The sequence below is a fragment of the Geotrypetes seraphini genome, chromosome 7, assembly GCF_902459505.1.
Source record: "Geotrypetes seraphini chromosome 7, aGeoSer1.1, whole genome shotgun sequence".
Classification (NCBI taxonomy): domain Eukaryota; kingdom Metazoa; phylum Chordata; class Amphibia; order Gymnophiona; family Dermophiidae; genus Geotrypetes; species Geotrypetes seraphini.
This window is the reverse complement of record NC_047090.1, coordinates 193,724,010-193,751,317: the sequence shown is the minus strand read 5'-3', so window position 1 is coordinate 193,751,317 and position 27,308 is coordinate 193,724,010. Positions and strand designations below refer to the sequence as shown.

The 27,308-nt window shown below is 45.9% G+C and overlaps 1 protein-coding gene across 5 annotated transcripts in view; it reads right to left on the bottom strand.

Moving 5' to 3' along the window:
• RPS6KL1 (ribosomal protein S6 kinase like 1) overlaps positions 1-24,565 on the bottom strand; it is a 139,597-nt gene extending 115,032 nt beyond the window's left edge. The window contains exon 1 of one of the 5 annotated variants that reach the window (XM_033953178.1): positions 24,384-24,565. The gene's annotated coding sequence lies outside the window, so the exon portion shown is untranslated. Of the gene's footprint in view, positions 1-2,423; positions 2,520-24,383 lie in introns of those variants that run through there. The other 4 variants (XM_033953177.1, XM_033953176.1, XM_033953174.1 and 1 more) reach the window with 4 other exon arrangements.
• Between the last annotated feature and the right edge of the window lie 2,743 nt (positions 24,566-27,308).

Sequence of the window (27,308 nt, the reverse complement as noted above, 5' to 3'; positions counted from 1 at the left end):
AGATTTTATTCTTTTCCTTTTCTGCTGAGGGTATGACACATATTTATAATATAGAAAAACAGCCTCAAAGACGCAACAAGCATAGAAAACAGAAAAACTGTCCAAATGAACCCAGAAAACTATCATTGTCTGGTGTTGCCAGACAAAATGAGCACAATTAAAAACCCACTTTCTGTATTCCAAAAATCTGGCAGCACTATTTAAGTAGTTTATCAAAAACAGTCACCCCCCCCCCCCCCTCCCCAGCCAGGAAAGCAAAATTGTATGCAAGAAAACAAAAAGAGTAGAACTTATCTTAGATATATGTAGGGAGTCTTCTGTCCCTGCTTCAGCACGGAAACAAACTCTGCCACTGCCGTGTTTTAGAACATAAGAACAGCCAGACTGAGTCACAGCCCAGTATCATGCTTCCAATCCAGGTCACAAGTAAGAGACTCGACTCATGCACATTTACTTCACATAGATATTTAAACGTCTCTATCATATCTCCCCTCTCTCTCCTTTCCTCCAAAGTATTGAGATGGATAACCTGGACATACAAATGGATAAACTGGACATATTGGCCTCATTTGTGTATGCTAGACACTACAGACATTTTTAACATATATTTTCCCATAGCCTATGCCAGCTTTCCTTCCAAGCTAACCAGATGGCCCAGCCTGTACCTTGCTGTCTTTGAACACATGTATCCTTTGAAATGCTAACCCAGCTGGCCTTTGCTGCCCTGCTGGGAGGATACTTCTCCAAGGTTCTGCTGAGCTGTTATCAGTGCTGTATGACTTCACATATGCAAGGCACCCTGAAAAGCCATAAAACATTTATAACAAGCAACAATTCCTGCAGGATGATGGGGGAGTAGAGAGATGAGGGAGCTTGGTGCCAAGACAGCACTTTTTTTTTTTTTTAATAATATATTTTATTGCATTTTCAGAAAAAATACAAAACATTCCAGAATGCAAGGTGTACAATAGAAAGAATGAGCACCAAAACACTTCTCAACTTCACCTAACATCAGAAAAGTCCCCCCTTCCCCAACCTAAACCAAAAGATAAACACAAGGTCCATTTCAGTGCAGTCGCTACATTAATCTCATACATTCAATAAGTTGCTACGAGCTCTAGGCGTTAAAGTGTCGCAAAATTGTGTCCAGCAAAGACAAAATAATCGGCCCTGTTCAGAGTCCAAGGAAGAAAAGCACAGTCTCTCCATGGAGGCTTGGTGAATCATCAAGGTTCGCCACCGAGATAGTGCCTGCAATATCACCTGTTTCAGCTCCGTGATCATGTCAGGGGTAAATGCCGTTGCCGGATCGTCCACTCGAGGTGCGGCCACCATTTTGTCTTCGCTAGGCCGCACCTTCTCCCGGTCTTTTTTCGCCGATTTTGAAGCCATTTGGGGTGCCGAGTGAGCGAGAAACCTGTCCATACAAGGAGCGCTATTTCCGCTGGTAAGGGGGGACAAAAGTACTCGTGCCGATAGTCAAATTTTTGCAGTATGAAGCGCAGGGTTCCGGAGCCGAACGGAAGTGCAGCCGCTCAGCTCACAGCATCATGTGATCCCCCAAGACAGCACTTTTAACCAGACTGGACATTTGCTGCCTGTCTCTGAAACAAGTTATGGGAACCAAGAACAGCTGGGGTGCTGAAAGGTCACCCTTGCCAACTTTCTGCATAAGACTATCTACAAGGTCGCCATCCTGAAGATGTACAGCGTTGTAAAACCACAAATTAGCATCTGCAAGGTGATAAGGATCTCAGAGCTGGAGGAAGAAAGTTCACGAAGAATTCTCTGTTTCTGCTCGGGTCCCCCTCCTGGGGGGGGGGGGAAGTGAGAGAGGCGTGGACTGGGGGGGGAGGAATAGTTAGGTATACATTTTTGAACCAATAGGGAAGTACATGACCAGAGTTCGGGATGTGCTTTTTGGAACAAAGGAAGAATTTATCTGTATAAAAAACATGCATCACAGGTAGAGCCAGAGAGATCCACTTGCTTATGTCAGCGGGGAAGTGCTAGCCCCCTGCTAAGCATATGAATGTAAGTTCCACTCTCCATTGCATATTCTGAACTGACAATATATTTCTTTCTGCTATGCCTTTGCTGCTGTAATTTTGTAAGTCTTTATACTAACAATAAAAATATTGTCTGTTTTGCAAAATACAATGCCGTCTCGTAGTCATTCTAATGAGGTAAAATAAGCGGCTTAACTTCAGTATACAGATTGAGATCATACACCTTATCACGAAGACCACACACCATTTAAGTAGCCTTCCTCTGGACCGACTCCATCCTTTTTATATCTTTTTGAAGGTGCAGCCTCCAGAGCTGTACAAAATATTCTACATGAGGTCTTACCAAAGTCTTATACAGGGGTATCAATACCTCCTTTTTCCTACTGGCCATACCTCTTCAACCTGTTTACTCACCTTAAGAACATCATGTACAAACACACCCAAGTCCTGCTCTTCTGTTGTGCACATAAGTTCTTCACCCCCTAAACTGTACCGTTCCTTTGGGTTTTTGCAGACCTTGCATTTCTTAGCATTAAATTTTAGCTGCCAAATTTCAGACCATTCTTCAAGCTTTGCTAGATTTTTCTTCACACCATCTGAGATAAAACTAAACTTTAAGCTTATATACTGCATCTTCTCTATAAATATAGAGCTCGACACGGTTTACAAAAGTTAAAAGGGAAGTACAGTGGGAGTTGGTAGTAGGGGGAAGCGGAAATTTTTTTTGCAGACCTTGCATTTCTTAGCATTAAATTTTAGCTGCCAAATTTCAGACCATTCTTCAAGCTTTGCTAGATTTTTCTTCATGGTATTCACACCATCTGAGATAAAACTAAACTTTAAGCTTATATACTGCATCTTCTCTATAAATATAGAGCTCGACACGGTTTACAAAAGTTAAAAGGGAAGTACAGTGGGAGTTGGTAGTAGGGGGAAGCGGAAATTTACATTTCTACTCCATTGCAGATTTTAGTATCATCCACAAAGAGACATAGTAACATAGTAAATGATGGCAAATAAAGACCCGAATGGTCCATCCAGTCTGCCCAATCCTACATGCTCCATAAAAATCAATAATTTAATTAAATATTTCTGGGCCAGAGATCCAGAGCCCTGCCCGGTAGTATGTTTAGGTTCTATCTACTGGAGTTTCCATCAAAGCTCACCCCAGCCCCTCTTAACCATTTCAGCCATCAAAGCCCTCCCCAGCCCGTCCCCAACTGAATGTCCACATACAGGACACATACCAGACTAGACTGCCCAGTACCAACCCTAATTCCTTCAATATATAACCATTATTTTCTGATTAGAGATCTTCTGTATTCATCCCACACTCGTTTGAACTCTGTCACCGTTTTCTTCTCCACCACCTCCCTCAGGAGAGCATTCCACGGATCAACCACCCTCTCCATAAAGAAGAATTTCCTAACATTACTCTTGAATCTACCACCCCTCAACCTCAAATTATGCCTTCTGCTTTTACCATTTTCCTTTCTCTGGAATAAATTTTGTTCTACGTTAATACCTTCTAAGTATTTGAACATCTGAATCATATCTCCCCTATCCCTCCTTTCCTCTAGGGTATATATATTCAGGGCTTCCAGTCTCTCCTCACATTTTCTGGCGCAAACCTCCTACCATGTTCGTCGCCTTCCTCTGGACCGCTTCAAGTCTTTTTATGTGCTTTGCCAGATATGGTCTCCAAAATTGAACACAATATTCCAAATGGGGCTTCACCATTGACCTGTACAGGGGCATCAACACCTTCTTTATTCTACTGGTCATGCCTCTCTCTATAAAGCCTAGCATCCTTCTGGAACAGCCACTGCCTTGTCACACTGTTTCTTCACCTTTAGATCTTCAGACATTATCATCCAAAGGTCCCTTTCCCCATCTGTGCACATCAGCCTCTCACCTCCCAGCACATACGGCTCCTTCCGTTTTCTAAACCCCAAATGCATTACTCTGCACTTCTTTGCATTGAATTTTAGTTGCCAGATAATTGACCATTCCTCTAACTTTTGCAGATCCTTTTTCATGTTTTCCACTCCCTCCTCAGTATCTACTTTGTTACAAATCTTGGTATCATCCGCAAAAATACAAACCTTTCCTTCTATCCCATCTGCAATGTAGCTCACAAACATATTGAACAGGATCGGCCCCAACACCGATCCCTGAGGGACTCCACTACTCACCTTTCCCTCCTCTGAGCAACTTCCATTAACTACCACCCTCTGGCGTCTGCCTGTCAACCAGTTTCTAACCCAGTTTACCACTTTGGGTCCTAACTTTAGCCCATCAAGTTTGTTCAAGAGCCTTCTATGAGGAACCGTGTCAAAGGCTTTACTGAAATCTAAGTAAATAACATCTAGCATATACCCTTGATCCTGTAACCCATTTGATTCAAGGAATTTCACTATCCTTTCTTTCAGCAACACTTCCATTATTTTTCCAGTAACCGAAGTGAGGCTTACTGGTTGGACTGTAGTTTCCCACTTCATCTCTGCGACCACTTTTGTGAATTGGCACCATATCGGTCTTCTCCAATCCCCAGGAGCCAATCCTGTCTCCAAAGATTTGTTGAAGAAATCTTTAATAAGACCTGCCAGAACCTCTCTGAGCTCCCTCAATATCCTGGGATGGATCCTGTAAATCTTACCTGACAACCCTTCAGCAATATCGCTTATAAAAATGTTAAAAGTATAGGCCCAAGAACAGAACCTTGAGGCACACCACTGGTAACATCCATTTCCTCAGAGCGATCTCCATTGACCACTACCCTCTGTCGTCTTCCACTCAATCAGTTTTTGACTCAGCCCATCACTTTGGGGGCCATCCCGAGGGCACTCAGTTTATCTATTAGATGTCTGTGTGGAACATTGTCAAAGGCTTTGCTAAACTCTAAATACACCACATCTAGAACACTCCCTCTATCCAATTCTCTGGTTACCCAGTCAAAGAAATTGAACAGATTTGTCTGACAAGACCTATCTCTAGTGAATCCATGTTGCCTCTGGTCATGAGTCTCTGGCTGCTTTTCCTTCTGACTGTGCATCCAATATTTCTTTCTTTCTGCCTCCTGTACGCTTCCTCTCCTCCGGACCCCATTCCCTTCCCCAACCAACATCTCTCTCTCTCTCTCTGTCTCTCCGTGAGTCCAACTTTTCTTCCTCTCTCCTCCACCCTATTGGCAATATGTCTCCCTCTCTCTCTCTCACCGTCCATCTATCTTGAGAGATTCAGGCATCTCTTCCACCCCCTCTACTGCCACATTCAACGTTTCTCCCTCTCTCATCCCCCGGATCATGTGTAGCATTTTTCACCACTGCCCATCAGCCCCATGCCCATTTCTCCTTCTACCACTCCTCTCCAGCACAATATCACATTTTTCCCTCCATCACTATGACCAACATTCCATCTCCTTGCATCCCCTTCAATCTGTCCCTCTGTTCCCTCTCCACCACCATATCCAACATTTCTCCTTCTCATCCTTCTATTCCCCATGCATCTATATTTTACTCCTCTCTCTCTATGCCCAATTTTCCCCATGTGCACTATCTCTCACTCACACACTCATGCCCAGGAGACTACGAGGGGTTATGATCGAGACTTTCAAAATACTGAAAGGAATCGACAAAATAGAGCAGGAAAAAAAATTATTTACAATGTCCAATGTGACACGGACAAGAGGACATGGACTGAAGCTAAGGGAGGACAAGTCCTGGACAAATATCAGGAAGTTCTGCTTCACGCAACGAGTGGTGGACAACTGGAATGCTCTCCCGGAAGAGGTTATTACGGAATCTACCATTCTAGGATTTAAAAGCAAACTAGATGCACATCTCCTTACGAGAGGCATAGAGGGATATGGGTGACTAAAATTACGCCAGGTGTACACCTGGCTGGGCCTCTGCGTGTGCGGATCGCCGGACTTGATGGACCGAAGGTCTGATCTGGAGATGGCAGTTCTTATGTTCTTATATGTTCAAAGGATATGATAAAGACAGGTGTTTAAGTATAAGAAATAAACTCAGATAGAATGGTTCTATCAACAAGGGTCACACTTCCTTGTCAAACAAATACCAAATTGTGACACAGAAAGATATTGGAGAACACTATAAATTCAAGTCTGTAAGAGACTGGCTTTGGCCTTCTGGGTCTCTTGTTTCTACACACCCACACATCCATTCAGACACACAGTTCAGCCATTTTCAGGAGGACAACCACCAAAGCAGCTATGTAACCAAATATTATTTCTATACATTTGTAATAAGCCTATATATAATATACCTTTTCCAAATCACCCCTGGCTATTCTCTCATTATTTTACTTCCCACTGTCTCTGAGGACTGATACTCAGGACTCAAAAGACTAGGTGAAAACAAAAGATTATAAAGATGACTCAATTAATCATTCCTCCGCGGTCAAAGCCAGGAGGATGCTTGGCTGCATAGGAAGAGGAATGGCCAGTAGGAATTAGGAGGTGATAGTGCAATTGTATAAGCTCTGGTGAGGCCCCATTTGGAATACTGTGTGCAGTTCTGAAGACCGTACCTTCAAAGAGATATAAATAGAATGGAGTCAGTCCAGAGGGCTGCTACAGTTTTGGCTAGTGGTCTTTGTCATAAAGCGTATGGGGCCGACTAAGAGACTTCAATATGTATACTCTGGATGAAAGGGGATATGATAGAGACATTTACGCGGATTAGAATTTGTTTAAATAATTAAATATCTGTGGCATTTATGTACAGGAGGTGAATCTTTTTCAAATATTTGAATACTCTTGGCCTTCAAGGAAATGTTTACTCCTGGTTCAAAGGTTTTCTGGAGTCCAGATTGTACCAAGTTAGGTTTAAGACCCACCTCTCTTCAATCTGGACTAACCCATGTGGTGTTCCTCAGGGTTCTCCACTTTCACCTACACTATTAAATGTTTATCTTTCATCAATGGGCTTATGTTTGAGCAACCTGGATGTAGAACTGTTTAGTTAAGCTGACGACATTACTATTGTCATACCTTTTACTTCAGCCTTATCCCAGATTACCACAAAAGTTGAAATCGTAATGAAACAGATGGATTCTTGGATGCAAAAATTTAAACTCAAATTAAACTCTAGCAAAACAAAGTTTTTTGTGGCGACTGCTAGTAATATTTCTTCTGAACCTTCTATTAGTATTGACTCAACTCAGTATATAATTCATCCAACAATTAAAATTTTGGGAATTATTTTAGACCAGCATCTTGCAATGCATGCTCAGATAGATGCTGTAGTGCATAAATGCCACTTCACTTTATGGAAATTGCGAACAATTAGATCTTATTTTGAATTTACTGCTTTTAGATTACTGGTTCAATCGTTACTACTGAGTCTTCTCGATTAATAATAATAATAATAATAATAATAACTTTATTCTTGTATCCCGCAATACCATGGAAGTTCAATGCGGTTAACAATAGAAGAGACTGTACATTTACAGCGATGATACATATTATAGTGTTGTTACATTTACAGAGATGTTACATGAATAGCAGTAGTAAAAAGGCATATACTAAAGAGGAGGCTGTGCGTATACAGCGATGTTACATGTTATAGCGGTTATAGCGATTATTGTAATATTATCCATCTGACAGTCACCAAGAAAGAATTAGCAATAATACAGAATACAGCGGTCAGAATGATTTATGACCTGAAGAAATTTGATCACGTTACACCCTTTTATTGCGAATTGTATTGGCTGCCAATGGAGGCTGGGTATTGTTTAAACTAGGCTGTTTATGGTACAGCTCCTTCTTACTTAGTCAATATATTTTCTTTAGCACCATACAGATATAGTAGAAGAACTCATCCTTTGTTTAATTTTCCATCTGTCCAGGGTTGCAGGAATAAGAAATTTCTTAATCATACTTTGCATCTCAGGCAGCTCTTCATGACAACAAATTCCGAATATCGTTGCTTACTACCCATTCCTATGGCCATTTTAGAAAACAATTGAAGACCTATCTTTTTTTCTAAATATTTGACTGTTTAATGAATCATCTTATTTCATGTAACATGCTTACTTTTATAACTTTTTGTAAACCGCGTTGAACTTCTGGTTACGCGGTCAATAAGTACAATGTTATGTTATGTCATGTTATGTTACTTCTCCCACAGAAAAAGAATCGACAGCAGCAGACAGAACCTGGTCCCACTTCTCACCTATACAATAGACAGACTTCAACAAACCATATAACAAATACAGTCGTGCAGTCTGCGATCTTAACCACTGCCCACCATACCTACTGAAAACCTCCAGTACTATATTCCGCACACTGCTCCTACAATGGATACAAATCCTACTCACCGACGGCCATTTCCCACAAAACCTCAGTAAAATCATCATAACTCCAATCCTAAAAGACCCTAAGGGAGCAACAAACCAAACATCTAACTATAGACCTATAGCCTCAATCTCACTATATGTCAAACTAATGGAAGGACTAGTAGCTAAAGCCCTAAACGTATACCTAGATCACCACAACTTACTCCACCCCACGCAATCCGGCTTTAGAACCAATTATAGCACAGAGACCCTACTAGGAACACTCATGGATATCGCAAGACAACACCTCTGCACTGGAAAAAAAATGATGATCATACAACTAGACCTCTTTGCAGCCTTTGATCTAGTAGACCACGACTTCCTCTTACAAACTCTAGATGCAATAGGAAATACAGGAAAAGTTCTAACATGGTTTAAAGGATTCCTACAATCCAGAACTTATAGAGTAAAAACAAACAAAGAAAAATCAGATCCTTGGTCCAACCCATGTGGAGTGCCACAAGGATCTCCCCTATCTCCCACACTCTTCAAGCTATACATTGCCTCCCTAAGTTCCTACCTAGATAAACTAGGCATTATCTCTTACAGCTACGCAGATGATCATACTCATCCACTTTGACCAACTTGAATCATCCTTGATAGGCACAATACACGAAACACTTGAAACAGTAGCAACATGGATGAAAAAACACAAACTAAAACTTAACCCGGACAAAACAAACTTCATCCTCCTTGAAAACTGCAAAACCCCAACCCTGACAAACATAGAAATTAACTCGATCTCATACCCCATACATCCCACACTAAAACTCCTCGCAGTGCTAATAGATAGAAGTTGCACCATGCAACCACAAATCAACAAAATTATAAAAACATAATTTGCCACTATGAGAAACCTTAGACAAGTCAGAAAATTATTCAACAGAAAACAATTCCAACTGGTGGTTCAATCTCTAATCCTAGGCCTAATAGACTACTGCAACATTCTATATCTCCCCTGCCCAACAACAAAGATAAAACAACTCCAAACAATACAAAACACAGCCCTAAGACTTATCTACTCTCTGAAAAAGTACGACCACATCACGGAGGCCTACCATGAATCACACTGGCTCCCTATTCAAGCCAGAATACAATTCAAATTCCTTTGCCTACTTTTCAAAGCCATAAACAGAAACAGCCCTTCCTACTGGAACAATCGATTAACTCATTCCACCTCAATCAGACACAGGAGAACCCACTCAATATTCGCACACCCGCCAACCAAAAAGGTCAAACGGAAAAAAATATATGACAACCTTCCGGCCACCAGAGCAGCGAACCTGGACCGACAACTCACCAATCTGCTGACTTCAACCACAGACTACAAAACTTTCAAAAAAGAAACAAAAACCTTACTCTTCAAAAAAATACATAAAACCAATATAAAATTACCAACAAAGTTCCAAACTCCACCGACACTAACAATCTACTCCTTAGCAAATTAGAAAATGTTCTCATATAAGCTTATGTATTAAGATCATAACAATTCTTATGTAATCTGCCTTGAACCGCAAGGTAAAGGCGGAATAGAAGTCAGTAATGTAATGTTATGAAGGAAAACTTCAGAATGAGAGGGCATAGGATGAAGTTAAGAGATGATAGGCTCAGGAGTAATCTAAGGAAATTATTTTTTACATAAAGGGTAGTAGATGCCTGGGATAGACTCCCAGTAGAGGTGTTAGAGACAAAGTGTGTTTGAGTTCAAGAAAACGTGTGACAGGGAGAAAAGGAGATAGTGGATGCTTCTATATCTTTTGGGTCTCTGTGAAGGTGGGAGGTATCTTGAGACAAGTGAGAGATGAAGGTGATTCCCTAATGGCTTGGATGGTCTGGTACAATATGACAGTTACTAAGATTGTCCTAATAAACCACAGATGGTCTAGCTAGCCTGTTTCAAAAGGCAATTGACATGACCAGGTAGAAGAAGTTGTAACTTGACACCCAACAACTGAGACTGAACAGGTGTCAGTTCTCTAAGGGGAAGATTGGTGGGAAAGCTTCTTCATGCATCAACTCAGCTAAGCAAAGGAAAAAACCCAACCTGAAGAGCTGAGAAGACTGCTCTGTGTGCAAGTTAAAGGATAGAGGACTACTGAGGTATTGACTTTTATCTAGTAACAGATAAAACTGTAGGATGTAAGCGCAGTGGAATTTTCCTCTATAGCGAGACTTTTGATAGAACGTGTGGAGAGCCCTTTTGATAAAGGACTCTCCATAAACAAAGCATGGCAAGTGCTCATCCAAAAGAAATTTAGCGCAAAAAGAACGGGGTACGAGGACAAACGCCTTCCAATCTAATCTAATGTAATACAAGATTTCTGAACTGCTCTAATACCATATAGTTGAAGGCGATTTACATCAAAAAGAAGCCATAATAATTCTATGGGAAAATATAATTCCTTGGATAAAAAGATGTCCTTACAATTCTTTAACTAAAAATGCTAACTTTACAGTCTATCACATAAAAATGTTTTCAACATTCTAAAAAATTTCCAATAACTAACTTCTGTCCTTATCTGTATGGGTAAATCATTCCAAATAATAGCAGCATATGTAAAAGAGGAATTAAATTGACATTTAAAACATATACCTCTAAAAGGGGGAACTGCAATAAAAATGTAATAGATGAATAATGCAAATGTGAAAAGAACAAAGTGAGATGGTCGGAAGCCTCTGCCTGTAGAGAGAACGAGAGGGCACTCTCTGAAGTTAAAGGGGATCGATTCCGTACAAACGTAAGGAAGTTCTTCTTCACCCAGAGAGTTTTGGAAAACTGGAACGCTCTTCCGGGGGCTTTTATAGGGGAAGACACCCTCCAGGGATTCAAGACAAAGTAGATAAAGACAGGTTGTTCACCCTCTCCAAGGTAGGAAGAATGAGAGGGCACTCTCTAAAGTTGAAAGGGGATCGATTCCGTACAAACGTAAGGAAGTTCTTCTTCACCCAGAGAGTGGTAGAGAACTGGAATGCTCTTCCGGAGTCTGTCATAGGGGAAAACACCCTCCAGGGATTCAAGACAAGGTTGGACATATTCCTGCTGAACCAGAACAAACACAGGTAGGGCTGGTCTTGGTTAGGGCACTGGTCTTTGACCTGGGGCGATGGACCACCAGTCTGACCCAGCAGCGGCAATTCTTATGTTCTTATGTTATCAGACAAACAGTTTTAAAGTCTGTACATTTCTCTCTAGGCAGCCCATGAAGTTTCTTATAAAATATAGAAACATTATTTTATTTCTTCAGACCATATATCAATCTCACTGCAGTATTCTGAATCAGCTGCAATTTTTTTTTCCATTTTTTTAGTTTAAGTTCAAATACAAAGAATGACACTAATCGAGCTGTGATAATATCAACATCTGAACCCCCTCCTTCTCAAAGTTTCCAGCCCTCTCCTGCCAGAATTCAGATTCAGGAGCAATTCCTGCCTCAATCATCAGAATGAAGGACCCACTATATATAAAGACAAATTGCAAACGTTGGTTCTCTGTACACACATGTGATGAGACCCAGGAAACTGCAATAATCGTGTGTCTTTATTGTATAAATTTGTGTGTGAGACCATTTAACTCTTTGATTAGACCTTTTGATGTTCATTATGTATTTTATGCTGATGACTTACAGTTAATTATTCTTTAAAAAAAAAACCCAAACAAAAAAAAAAGGTCATCCCATAATTTTACAACAGCTGCCAATTAATTAGTGGATGTACGGGGCTGGGTCATGCATTGAACACACTGCCTTTCTATGATACAAACAAACCATGAAAATTAAGCAGCAATCACCAGCGAAATAGTACATAAGAACATAAGAACTGCCGCTGCTGGGAAAGACCAGTGGTCCACTGTGCCCAGCAGTCCGCTCATGCGGTGGCCCCCAAGTCAAAGACCAGTGCTCTAAATGAGTCCAGCCTTACCTGTGTACGTCCCAGTGTCTCACTGTTAAAAAAAAGAAGGAGGAGTGAGGCTGAGTATTTACAATGCCTTCTTTACTAGCATGTCCTTTGGGGAGAGGGTTTTTTTGTTGTTACATTAATCTTCCTGGTTTGTTTTACTGTTAGAGACTATTTTATTTGTTTATATTAAGGTTAGTGCAAGTTGTGTTATGTGTGTTGTTTTATAACTTGCATTGAGTTTTGTAATAAATGTACCAAATATAATCATTAAAACCTTTGGTAGGTCTTATAGAGGGACATTGAGCACCCCCTCCCAGCTGTAATATACATTCAATAGCTGTATTGAATCCATTGTCCAAATGAGGACCAGCAAAGAAGAGGACACCTTTCACCCATTTCCTTAGTCCCCCTTCCCATCTTCTGTACCTTTATTGCTTCTCTCTTTCTCTCTCCCTCAATTCCCCCACGCGTGCTTCTGTTTCTCTCCTTCCCCCTCCCCTGTGGGTGCTTGCTTCTCTCTCTCTCCACCTGTGACTTCTCTTGTAGAAGGGATGAGGACTTTGCTTCCCAACAGTAAAGCAATACATGCAATAAAAGTGTATAAGAACATAAGAACTGCCATCTCCAGATCAGACCTTCGGTCCATCAAGTCCGGCGATCCGCACACCTGGCGTAATTTTAGTCACCCATATCCCTCTATGCCTCTCTTAAGGAGATGTGCATCTAGTTTGCTTTTAAATCCTAGAACGGCGGATTCCAAAATAACCTCCTCTGGGAGAGCATTCCAGGTGTCCACCACTCAAACTCAGGGGTGGGAAATTTAATGGCGACACCAGGAAATATTTCTTCACCGAGAGAGTGATTGATCCTTGGAACGAGCTCCCGGTGCAGGTGATCAAGGCAAACAGCGTGCAAGAATTTAAGAGCAAATGGGATGCCCATGTGGGATCCCTTAGAGCAGTGTTCTTCAACCTTTTTACACCTATGGACCGGCGGAAATAAAATAATTATTTTGTGGACTGGCAAACTACTAAGACTGAAATTTAAAAAAACATTTTCACCCCGTCTCCGCAAACCATCTGATCCCATCAGCACAAGCCTCAGTTATGATTTTATATTGAACGTATTTTATTAAAGTATAAAAAGAAACAATATTCTGAACAATTGTGATTTTATAAATACAAATATACAGAGCAAGGACCAACAAAACCCCTGTTTCCCCTCCCCTCCTCTTCACATATATCCCCTCCACTATCAAGAAAACTGAACAAGCCAAATTATTGCAGAATGCTACACAGAAATATCATGCTAACAGAATACTGCAGTCACATATGATAGGAATAGTGATAGGGGAGTGCAACTAGGGCAACTGCCCCTTAGTCCGAGAGAGCCCTAAGCCAGCTAGAAGCTAAAGAAGCACTGCTTGGGCTTTGCAGTCCCCAGTTATGTCTCTAGCAGGATATATAGTTCAAATCTGCTATATTCTAATGACAAAATAGAAATAAAATGATTTTTTTCTACCCATTTTGTTCTGTCTTTTCTTAAATTTCTTTCCAAGGTCTTCAATCTATCTGCCACTTCTGTCCCTTCCTGTCTTCTACCTATTATTCCAATATCCAGAACCTCCTTTTTCTTCTTACTGCATCCACCCTGTGTCCAGCATCTTCCACCTACTCCGTCAAGTCTGCTTTTTTCCTTCACCCTACAACCTCCATGTCCAGCATCTTCCTGTGTTCTTTTTTTCTTCCTGTTGCTGAGCCATCCAGCCAACCCACCATCTTTCCCCATCCCAGTGCCTCCCCTCTTCTCCCCATCTTAATCCAGCAGATATCTTCCATCACCCTACTCCCTCCATTCCTTATTCAGCATCTTCTCCTTGTCTCCCTATTCCCCCTTCACCATGTCCAGCATATCCCCTGTCTCCCTACTCCCTCTACCCATGTCCAATATCTGACTTCTGTCTTCATACTCCATCCTCATGTACAGCATTTTCCATGTCTCTCTGCCCCCTGCAAGGTCCAGCATCTACCTTTGTGTCCCTATTCTTCCAACTCCCACCTAGTTCCAATAACTATCCTCCCCCAAGGGGATCCACCATCTCCCTTCTGTCACACCAATCCCCCCTCCTGGGTCTACCATCCCCTTCCCACAATACCTATATCACATTTTTCCCTCTCCTCATAATCCAGCATCTCTTATTTCCTCCCTTGGCTGCTGGCCCCGATCCACTCTTCCAGCACTCGATTGCTATTAGCCCTGCCTTCGACCCCGGTCCTGCTAAACTTGGCAGCAAAAACAAAGACAAAACCTACCCTACCTTCAATTATGGTCCCACTAAATCAGACGGTTAAAATGAAGACAGAAGCCGCGGGACCTTTCCTCTTGCCTGAATTGCTATTCGCTACAAGCTCTGCCGGTCTCAATCCTGCCCCTCAAAAACAGGAAGTCACTTCAGAAGGGGGTTGGATCAAGATCGGCACAGCCTATAGCGATGCAGGCAAGAGCAAAAGTCCCGTGGCTTCTGTCTTTCTTTTTGCTGGCCGTTTGTAGCAGTACCGCAGCTGATCTTAACACCGGCCCTGGAAGGGAAAGGGGAAGAGATGCCCGACAGGAAATTTAATTCGTAGATCTCGCCGGCCCTGTGCAGACCAGCAGAAATTTTCTGTGGACCGGCACTGGTCCGCGGACCGGCAGTTGAAGAACTGTGCCTTAGAGGGTTAAGCCAAGGGAACCTGTCACCAGGAGTAGGATCCCTAGGATAGTAGACTTGGGGGTGGGTCAGTAGAGTGGGCAAACCTGATGGGCTATGGCCTTTATCTGCCGTCATCTTCAATGTTTCTATGTAACTTCCTGATATTTGTCCTGGACTTGTCCCCCCTTAGCTTCAGTCCATATCCTCTTGTCCGTGTCACATTGGACATTGTAAATAATTTTTTTTCCTGCTCTATTTTGCCGATTCCTTTTAGTATTTTGAAAGTCTCGATCATATCCCCTCGCAGTCTCCTTTTCTCCCAGTCTCTTAAATCACTCCTCATATTCCAAGTTCTCCATACCTTTTATTAGCTTTGTTGCTCGTCTCTGCACCCTCTCCATTCTGTACTCGTGTTCCTTGTTCTTTCTGCCTAAATGCATTACTTTGCACTTTTCCACATTAAACTTCATCTGCCATTTCTCCGCTCATTTCTCTGACACAAGTCACTCTGGAGTTCCTCGCTATCCTTCTGCGATCTGATTACCAGGCATAGCTTTGTGTCATCTGCAAACTTGATGATCTCACTGGATGGTCCTTCTTAGTCATTGATGAAAATATTAAATAAGATGGGCCCAAGTACCAAGCCCTGGGGTACACCGCTAGTTACTTTCTCCCAGTCTGAGAACTTCCCATTTATGCCCACTCTCTGCTTTCTGTTTTCCAGTCGTTTGCCTATCCATCTTAGTATATCTCCCTCTATTCCATGGCTTTGTAGTTGCCTTTCACCTTAATCCCCCCTCCAAAAAATTCCCTATTATATGGCTCTGAAAGTGACAAGTGGAGCCCTTTTCCCTTCTAAGCAATGACTTATGCATTGCATTTAAAAGAAGAAAAAACACTGATTCTCCTAGGACAAGCAGGATGAGTCAGCCACATATGGGTGTTGTCCCAACAGCTCCCAATTTGCGGATAAGCTCTCCAATAGCTCAGAGAGATTTTTTTTTTTTTCTCTGAGCACGTGCAGTGCCCGGGCCCCACTGGGCATGCCCGAGCCCCACCCATTTACCCCTGCTTCCCCCTAATCCCCAGTCTTTAGTTTTGCGCCCATTCCCATCGGTCGGATTTTCTACAGCTCTCCATTACAACTTTTCTACTCATCAACTTGAAGATGCCTGAATCATCTAAAGAAACAACTGGGATGTAGGAGGAGGATGAACACACTGGATCCTCATGAATTGTGCGCCCACTGATTGGATCCGGCGCTCGAGGTTTCCGTGTTACTTGCATTGTGCGCACCTGTCACCACGTGCACGCAAGCTAAGGAAGAGGGCACTGAGAGACTTCATGAAGAGAAGTGAGGCCCGAGAATCTTCCTCCAGCAGCCATCCTCATCGGATTGCAGCAGCGGGGGATCCACAAGCTACAGCGGCAAGGAGCCTCCAGGATGCCCTGGCTCAGCTAATCCCCCCGCCTGCACTTGGCCCGGTAGAGAAATATCTCCCGGAGTCCCTGCATGTTGTCACTTACAGCCAGCCTCTGCAGGGCAGCCGATAGGAGTCTCACCAGACCGAGAGATCTCTCCAGGAGCCCCTGCACGTTGCTGCTTACAGCTAGCCTCTGCAGGGTATGAAGAGAAGTGAGGCCTGAGAATCTTCCTCCAGCAGCCATCCTCATCGGAATGCAGCAGCGGGGGATCCACAAGCTACAGTGGCAAGGAGCCTCCAGGATGCCCTGGCTCAGCTAATCCCCCCGCCTGCACTTGGCCCGGTAGAGAAATATCTCCCGGAGTCCCTGCATGTTGCCGCTTTCAGCCAGCCTCTGCAGGGCAGCCGATAGGAGTCTCGCCAGACTGAGAGATCTCTCCAGAAGTCCCTGCATGTTGCCACTACAGCCAGCCTCTGCAGGGAGACGATCGGGGTTCAAAGGTAAGTTCTATCTGCTTGTTTTTGGGAAAACCTCTGATAATCTGTTGCAGCCCCGAGGGCTCTGCCCCACCCTCCTCCCAATCTGAATTTAAGGTGAAAGAATCTCCCATGCTTCTTTCCCTTGGAGGGGACCTGCAGACCTCTCCCCCCAGTAGGAGACATGCTGCCCCAGAGTTCAGCTTGTAAAGGACATGCTGAAAAAAAAACAACAAAAAACCAACTCAATGTTTCTTTCCCTCTTGGGGTCCTGCAGAGTCTGCAATTCACACCTCTCCCACCCCGCCCCCCATCCCCCTCTCATGTTGGGAACCAGGAGTCTGCCTTTCTCAGCAGGGTGCTGATATCATCAGAGATGTGGCAGGTCAGACCATGCCTCTCCAAAGGTGGGGGTTTGAAACTCCTCAGTCTAAAAAGCTGTTTGCTCTTCATAAAACCTAGGCAGAGTGCTTTTCCAGCTAGCATGAGGGACTATGATACTGTTCATGATTTCTATAGCACTGAAAGGCATATGCAGCGCTGTACAGTTTAATATACAATAGGCAGTACAGCAGGAGAAGCCCACTCAAGAGGCATTATCACTCCTCTTTCTCTACCTCCAGGCACAGTGGGAAACGCAGCCAGGAGCACTGGCACAGATGAAGGGGTGCATCCTGCCCCCTCTCTGCAGGCTCTCCCCCCCCCTCTCAAGAAGGACAGAGAAGGGCGGTGGGGTACATGGAGCCACCCAACCAGTCAAGTGGAACAGCACATGAACCTGCGAACCACCAGGGGTGGGACCAGCATCCACAGTTAATCTTCCTGCTGACCCACTCCTCTCTCAGCGGGCTACACTCCCCACAATGCCCCCCTTTAGAGGGAGCCACACACAACAACATGGCGCGGTCCAGCGGCATGCCATGCACCCAAGCAACAGAGAACCAAGCTACACACCAGCCTCCAGCCACGCCCCGAGTCACCACCCACAAAAATAAATAAATAAATAAATAATTCACTATTAAAAAAAGAAAACCCACAAACGAGGACTCACCCCAAGTCCCTCCAGAAACTCACAGCCTTTCTCAAGATCCACGTGGGTGGACAACAAGTACCCAAGACAGAGTACTACAAGGCCTGAACTACCAGTACCAGTACTTCACGCAGAGACAAGATTTGGCTGACTCCCTCCTCAGGGCAACCAACATCAAGGAGACTGGGATTGAAGTACTAGATCTTTCCAGCCCAGGGATTCGACAACCCGCAGCAGCCATACATGGACATTGCAGTAGCTTAAGAGAAACAGGGCAGCACGACCCCCCCTTCCAACCCCCGTCAGGGAACGACCTGAAAAACCCTGGTTTCCACGGGGAAAAAGACCTTCGAGGGCACAATGCTGAGCGCACGAATTGCTGCACTCCAGTTCCAGATGCGGCTTTATCAGGAGGCCAGTGAGAGGAAATAAATAAATAAAATAAAATAGGGACTCCAGCTCACTACTGAGCCAGTCCACACTGGCAGCAGTCTGTGCCCCAGCGCTCGCAACAGTAACATAACTGCTACGCAAACAAGCAACGCCCGAGGGGCAGGGGCATCCAAGGGCAGCCCTCTCCCCAAGGCAAAAACAGAACCTTGACCACCCTCCGGCCCAGCAGGATCAGATTGTTTGCGAAGGCTTGGTCCAGGATCACCAACCAGTGGGCCCTCAGCATCATCAAGCAGGGATTCCGAATTCGTCTCCACTCCCGCCCCCCCCCCCCCCGAATGGGCGGGGCACCCTCCATCTGACGACCCAATTTTCCTGCAGCAAGGAGAGGACCTGCTTCGGCAGAATCAATAGAGGTAGTGACGAACAGAGGAGATCACCAAGGGGTTTCTACTCCAGGAACCCCCATGTCACCATGGACAAGGACAACGCTCGTTCCTGGATCTCTGCAAGCTCAACAGGTGCATACACAAGGTCCAGATGCACTCTCTGGGTACAGTCTTGGCCCTGTTACAGCCCGAGTATTGGCTAGTATCCCATGCACCCAGCCCACAGGAGGCATCGTCGCTTCTATAGCCAAGACAGACGCCTCCAGTACAAGGTCCTGCCCCTTGGACTCTCAACGGCTCCAAGAGCGTTCACAAAGTGCGTGGCAGTGGCACATCCTCGCTTTCAAGGGGTGCGCGTCCTATCTTATCTCGACAGCTGGCAGCCCCGTCAACCACCATAACCCTCCTCCAAGAACTGGGGTTCCTCATCAACTACATGAAGTCCCACCTGATACCCACCCAGGGGATATCGTTCATCTGGGCAGTCATCGACACCACGCAGACCAAGGCCGTCCTACGGGACTACCAGATCGACGCCATGACATCCCTGGCCCAGTGCATCCCTGCCAGCAGCTCATCGTCAGCACGCTCCGGTCTTTGTTGTGAGCACACCAGACTACTCATGAGATCCCTGAAAGGGCACCTCAGACGTCACTGGGACCAGTGTACCCAACCTCTGACCACCCACCTATTGGAGCTCAGGGCCATAGGGAATGCCCTCGAAACCTTCAAACAGGCAGGGCAGTACTCACCCAAACAGAAAACCAGGTGGCCTTGCACTATATCAACAAACAGGGAGGGACAGGGTCAACCTCGCTCTGCAAGGAAGCTTGCCACATGTGGGAGTTCTCCAACTCCATTCAATGCCCCATCCAGGCAAATTACCTCCCGTGGGAGCAGAACGACCTGGCAGAAAGACTCAGCCACCAGCTGGATCCCGATGAGTGGTATCTCAACCCAGCGGCGATGAAGAAGATCTTCAGCACCTGGGGCACACCGAGCATCGACCTGTTTGCAACCGAACCGAACTCAAAATACTCGACCTTCTGCGCAAAGAGATCAACCCATTGCCGTCTCAGCCCCGACGGCCTGTCTGTGAGTTGGAACCACGGACTCTTATATGCCTACCCGCCACACCCTAAGTCCTGCAGAAGATTCTTCAGGACAGAGCAACGGTGATCATGATTGCCCTGTTCGGGCCCCTGCAACCATGGTTCCCGTTCCGGCAAGGGATAGCGGTTCACCCACCTCTCCCCCCTCCTGATCAGTGCAGTTCTCATTACACAACGCGGGAACCTTACCCTCCACCACGACCTGCGTTCCTTAGCCCTGACCGCATGGATGATGAGAGGATGAACCTACCACAAGACGTGGAGCACACACTTATGGCAGCCAGAAGACCTTCAACCAGAAAACGCTATGGGTTGGAAGGGAGAAGGTTCCGCTACCAGTGCACAGACACGCAGCGAGACCCCTACAACTGCCCCATACCGGACATCCTGCAGTACATACTGAGCTTATCTCAGGGGGACCTAAAACCCACTTCCATCAAGGTCCACCTAAGTGCAATCGCGGCATACCACGCTGGCCTAGAAACATAGAAACATAGAAAGATGACGGCAGATAAGGGCCATAGCCCATCAAGTCTGCCCACACTATTTACCCACCCTCTTAAGTCTACTGACCCCCTAAAGAATAATTGTAATTATACTGTCACTCTACTGACCCGCTCATTCAGTCCTAGTGACCCTATCCCTTGGCATGACCTCGTAGGGATCCCACATAGGTATCCCATTTGTTCTTGAAGTCTGAGATGCTGCGTGCCTCGACCACCTGCACTGGAAGCTCGTTCCAATGCTCAATCAGCTCGTTCCAATGCTCAATGCCTAGACAACAAACCAGTGTGGAGGCATCCAGGAATCACAAAATTTCATGAAGGGACTGTCCAATCTGCACCCACCGGTCAGACCACCACCACCCGGATGGGACCTCAACTTGGTGCCACATCAGCTCACCTCGACCCCTTCAAACCTTTGGGGGAGGCAGATCCCGTATTCCTGGCCGGGAAAACCCTGACCATCGTGTTGGCTGACACACTCCCCCATGAGAACAGGGTGGTACCCAGAACCCACCCCCGATTCTTGCCGAAGGTGGCTTCAGCGTGCCTCCCGGCACTCTACATCTCCTCACAGGGAGGCACACTGCCACCTCAGCAACACCTCCTGGTCTGTGTGCGGGCCCTGACTATGCAGCAAATTAGACAAGCCTCAATTGTTCGTCTCCTACGACCAAAACAGACCAGGACTTCTGGCCACCAAACGCAGGCGCTCGCGCTGGATATAAGAGTGCATCCCCTTCACCTATAGAAAAGCGCAGCATCAACCGCAGGTGGGAGCCAACGCCCACCAGCGCAGAACCATAGCCAACACAACGGCTCATCTGCACCACACACCAATAGGGGACATCTGCAATGCAGCCACTTGGTCCTCCATGCACACCTTCACCAAGCACTACTGCCTCGACATAGCATTCCACGCTCCAAATGCATTCGGCCGAGCAGTCTTGGAAGTGGCTCTTCCCTCCCGGGAGGGACAGCAACCACTAGCACAGCCTTGACAAACACTGATCAAGTAGGGTGTTATAAATATCGACAAATACTGATCAAGTAGGGTGTTATAGATATTGATTAAGTAGGTCTTCCAGCACTCCTGCCTAGACTGAATGTGGAATAGGCAAGTATGAATTCTCACATGCAAGTACGAATTGTCACTGTTAACCAGTTACGAATTGTCACTGTTGACCAGTTGGTTTTCTCACTGTTCATTGATTGTCATTAACCAGTTTCGCTGTTCTGTGAGTTAAGTAGATCTTCCAGCACTCCTGTCTAGACTGAATGTGGAATAGGCAAGTATGAATTCTCACATGCAAGTACGAATGGTCCTGTTGACCAGTTGGTTTCTCACTGTTCATTGATTGTCATTGACCAGTTTCACTGTTCTGTGAGTTAAGTAGGTCTTCCAGCACTCCTGTCTAGACTGAATGTGGAATAGGCAAGTATGAATTCTCATATGCAAGTACGAATTGTCACTGTTAACCAGTTACGAATTGTCACTGTTGACCAGTTGGTTTTCTCACTGTTCATTGATTGTCATTAACCAGTTTCGCTGTTCTGTGAGTTAAGTAGATCTTCCAGCACTCCTGTCTAGACTGAATGAGGAATAGGCAAGTATGAATTCTCACATGCAAGTACGAATGGTCATGTTGACCAGTTGGTTTCTCACTGTTCATTGATTGTCATTGACCAGTTTACTGTTCTGTGAGTATTATTGCTCAGTTAACACAGCACTATATCTAAAACCTTGTTTCCACAACTTCACCTGCTTTGCCTGATTACCCTGCCCGGCTCGGCCTCCACAGCCAGGCGAGGGATGCACAAAGCGCTAAGGCGCAGGTCCAGTCGGTACATTCCTCGGCTAGGGAGTCACCCATATGTGGTTGACTCATCCTGCTTGTCCTAGGAGAAAGTGTAGTTACTTACCTGTAACGTAGGTTCTCCGTGGACAGCAGGATAGTCAGCCACACAACCCACCCGCTTCCCCATACGGCCGACCCGGCCACAGCTAGGAACATCCTGGGGATTAGGGGGAAGCAGGGGGAAATGGGTGGGGCTCGGGCATGCCCAGTGGGGCCCGGGCACTGCACGTGCTCAGAGAGAGAGAAAAAAAAAAATCTCTCTGAGCTATTGGAGAGCTTATCCGCAAATTGGGAGCTGTTGGGACAACACCCATATGTGGCTGACTATCCTGCTGTCCACGTTACAGGTAAGTAACTACACTTTCCTGTTTTTCCCTGCATCCTACAGCATTTACCCAGCAGTAGCTGAGCTGGAAAGTTTATTCGTTTTGCAGTGGAAGCCACACACCCCTCTGTCCTCCACCAGGTTGTACCGGTTCCTCCCTGGCATGTATTGTCTCCCCTCCTCTCTCAGCAGCAAAGTTGGCGAAGCCTCAACCCCTCACTGCTGCCACCACTGGCACCTTAAGGCTTACAGGAAAGGACAGCCCTGGGCTGGCGGGCATAGTGCATTCGTTCTTCGAGGTGAGCCTGCTGCCATTAGCCTGCCCTGGAAGTCTTCTCTATGGACTGTCCCACCTACGCCTATGCAGGAATAGGAAGTTGCTCCGGAGAAAAGGCATCCGGGGCAGGCAGATGGCAGCAGGCTCACCTTGCTGCTGCTGTTGGCCGGCCTGTGGCCTGAAGACTGAATTTCAGTGGAGCCGAAGGAGGTAAATGGGGAACCCTGGTCAATGTAGAAAGCCATCCGGACATGTCTGGGTAAATCCTGACCTCTGGTAACCCTAAGCAATGCCCACCATTCTTAAACTTCCCTCACCCCAGCCATAATGAAGGGAATAACTTTCTTTTCTCTCTTCTTCCAGACTGACCCAGCATATTGCAAACTGTGTGCTGTGGCGAGATTCTGGGTGTGCTGCGAGATGCTGGCAAGGAGAGGCGCTGGCTGACTGCTTACAAGATGTGCCTCTCGCAGCAAGAAGCACCTTCTGTAGGCAGTCAGCCGGTGCCTCTCTTCCTCCAGCACCCCACACTGGCGTAGTAATTACAGGCTCAGGGCCTCCACGCACGTGCGGACATTGATGTGATGACATCACACATGTGCGTGACATCATCATATCGACATCTGTGCATTTCCGGAAGGTTTGTGGGACACTAAGAACAATAGAGGGCAGGGTTGAAATCCAATTGGCTTCTGTATCAACATCCCCTTCCCTTCACACACAGTAACACAGTACACTTCTCTCTCCACATTCACGACTTTGCTTATTGGCAATTTTTGTCTTGATGGCTCTGCCCCCCCCCAAATGACGTCATCCTGGAGTGCTGAGAAAGTTCAGCGTGGTCGGGCAAACAGCAGCGTCAGAGAAAAGTGCACAGAGAACATTTGATAGCACTTGCTTCAGTGCGGTGCGGTAAACGGCAGTGTAAAACAACAATCAGTTTTATTTGCAATCTCACGGTTTTCGAGGGGGCTACATATAAAAAACCCGCAAATATATGAAAAAGTTATTTGCGGTCTTTTTTGTATTTGTGGGCCGTCTTTGAATGTATCCCCCCGCGAATATGGAAGATGTATCCATGACAGCAGAGAAAAACTTGCACCTGTCTCCTGCTGCACTCCTTTGCCAATATTATCCTTCATCACATCACTCTCCTGCTGCACTGACTCAGCAATATTACTATACTCCAGGCTTTTTTTGAGGGGGTACCGAGTACCAGCACCTTTTCCATTGCTTGATAAAAATGATCCCTGGTATCTAAGTACAGTATTACTAAAAGAGCTCCGCTTCAGCACCCTCGGAGCTGCCTTTTCATGGATTCTGTGGTTGGTTGCAGGGGGCCTGGCTACTGTGGGGTGGTTTCCTTAATGAAGCACGGTGAGTACCACCACCTTTTTTTTTTTTTCCTAGAAAAAATGCACTGATTATATAGAGAAATGTTGAAACCCTTCATTACATCACAGAGCTGCACCCCTCTCCTGCTACACTGCCTTGGCAATATATATTATACAGAAAAACCCTTCATCACATCATATCACTTCTCCTTCGCTGTAATGACCTTTATCAAACCAGCACTGCCCCCCTTCTTACGAGTCCCTCCAATGGGCATAAACGGAAGAGCAGAGCTGCCTACCTGCTTCTGTTTCCTTCTCCTCCTTCTGGTGTTGCTTCGGCTTCAGCTTCGGCTTCCTCCTCCTCCTCTGCTGACTCATGGAGCCAGTGGGTCTCACCAGACTGAGGAAAGCAGCAGTTGTTAAAGGACTGTTCAGCTGCAATCAAAAAGACTTTCGGGGACAGGTAGGGGCAGCTGTGAGTCACCCTGGGCAATGACCTCCTTTCCTGAAAGAGCAAGGCCAGGCAGTACAGCTAGCAGCCACCTTTTACAACATACTACAGTGTTCTTCTGTCAAGTGCTTGCTCCAGGCCAGTATTGCATCTAGCATATGTGACACCCGGGGCTGATCACTGTTTAACACCCCCTCCCCTCCGCTATTTGAAAAACATGATTTTTAGTAATAATTCACAACTCACACATGAATGTGCCAAGGAAAAGCCATAGGGTTACCAGATGTCCTGGAAAACCTGGCAGTTTTGGAAGGCCCCGAGCTTGGGGCCGCATCTGGAGGGCCTCTATGCATACACGGACGTAAACTTGATGCACACAGAGGCCCTCCAGAAGCGGCCCTGAGTTTGGGGAAGGAGACACAAGGTTCATGTGGGGGCAGGGTGGGGCAGGGAACCAGGCAAGGGGCAGAACAGGGTGAGGCCAGGTGTCCTCTTTTTTTGTAAACAGGTAACCCTAAAAAGGCATCATCTTAAACAATGCAGTGAGTGGCTCACCTGGGCAGAACGAAGAAACGCCTAGCAGTATCAATCCCTGTCCTACCAGCTCGTCCTGCACAGTCGCCCAGTGTAGCACCTGCCCAGACCGCTTAAAACACCAGCATCACTCGCAAGCACTGTCCAGACCAGAGAACTGGTGCCAGCAAAGCAAAAGCAGCTTTCCTGAGCCTCCACAGTAGCGATCATGGATCCAAACAGAGGGAAAATGGAGGAAGAGACACGCAGGACCCTTTCTATGGTATAAAGTTTCAAGTTTATTAAGATTTGTTATCTACGCAATATCATATACTTAAATGCGTATAACAATTTTTTTATTTTTTTTTAATAAAAATTAAAAAATGGGGAGGACAAAACAAGACATTGTAAGCAAATTATTTACGTTCTGGTACAAAAAGCAAAGATGGTTGAACTACAATCTTTATTAATAATAATAATTTATTTCTTATATACCGCTATACCGTGAAGTTCGAAGCGTTTACAATAAAGATACATTTGACAGTACATGGGATAGAAACGGTTTACAATAAAGATACATTTAGTCAGTACATGGGGTGCAAGTGGGTTACATTAAAGATTCATTTTGTCAGTACATGAGATTCAAGGTGGAAAGCATAATTAGTTTTGGGCCTTGGAATTAGGGGGCGAGGTGGAAGGGTCATGGCGAGGAAGAGTTGGGCATAGGAAAGAAAAGAAACTTTTAGGGAAGAACACATACGGTGGGAGCACATAATCAGAATATAACGTAAAATAAAGAATAATTTTGCAACCTACTCCATAAGACTTATTAAAGACTAAACATGTAGGGGGGAGGGGGAAAGAGTCACACAGGGCCATATTTATAAACCTGCATGGGGAGGGAGGAGAAGGAGCAACATATAACTGTTTCTATACATGTGTAGGTGAGGAGGAAGAGGAGCCATGTATGCAGGGCCGTTTCTATAAAAATGCAGAGAAGGATGAGCCACACAGGGCCATTTAGTGTGTGTGTGGGAAGAGGGGTCACACAGGGCCATTTAGTGTGTGGAGGGTGAGAAGAGGTCACACAGGGCCATTTAGAGGGAAAGGAGGAGAAGACACACAGGGTCATTTAGTGTGTGGGGGGAAGAGAGGTCACACAGGGCCAGTTTGGGGGGAGGAGGAGCCACACAGGGTCATTTAGTGTGTGTGTGGGAGGAGGGGGGTCACACAGGGCCATTTAGAGGGGGAAGAGGAGCCACACTGGGCCATTTAGTGTGGGGGGGAGGAGGAGGAAGAGCCACACAAGGCCTTTTTTTTGGGGGGGGAGGAGGAGGAGCCACACAGGATCATTTAGTGTGTTTGGGGGGAGGAGGAGCCACACAGGGTCTTTTAGTGTGGGGGGGGAGGAGGAGGAGCCACACAGGGTCATTTAGTGTGTGTGGAGGGGAGGAGGAGCCACACAAGGCCATTTATGGGGAGAGGGGGAGGAGCCACACAGGGTCATTTATGGGGGGAGGGGGGAGAGGAGCCACACAGGACCATTTAGTGTGTGTGTGGAGGGGGAGGAGAAGCCACACAGGGCCATTTATGGGGAAGGGGAGGGGGAGGAGACACCACACAGGGCCATTTAGTGTGTGTGTGGTAGGAGGAGCCACACAGGGCCATTTATGAGAGGAGGGGGAGGAGCCACACAGGGTCAATTAGTGTGTGTGTGGAGGGGGAGAAGCCATGCAGGGCCATTTAAGGGGGGAGAGTAGCCATACAGGGCCATTTAGTGTGTGTGTGGGAAGAGGGGTCACACAGGGCCATTTAGTGTGTGGAGGGTGAGAAGAGGTCACACAGGGCCATTTAGGGGGAAAGGAGGAGAAGACACACAGGGTCATTTAGTGTGTGGGGGGAAGAGAGGTCACACAGGGCCAGTTTGGGGGGAGGAGGAGCCACACAGGGTCATTTAGTGTGTGTGTGGGAGGAGGGGGGTCACACAGGGCCATTTAGAGGGGGAAGAGGAGCCACACTGGGCCATTTAGTGTGGGGGGGAGGAGGAGGAAGAGCCACACAAGGCCTTTTTTTTTGGGGGGGAGGAGGAGGAGCCACACAGGATCATTTAGTGTGTTTGGGGGGAGGAGGAGCCACACAGGGTCTTTTAGTGTGGGGGGAGGAGGAGGAGCCACACAGGGTCATTTAGTGTGTGTGGAGGGGAGGAGGAGCCACACAAGGCCATTTATGGGGAGAGGGGGAGGAGCCACACAGGGTCATT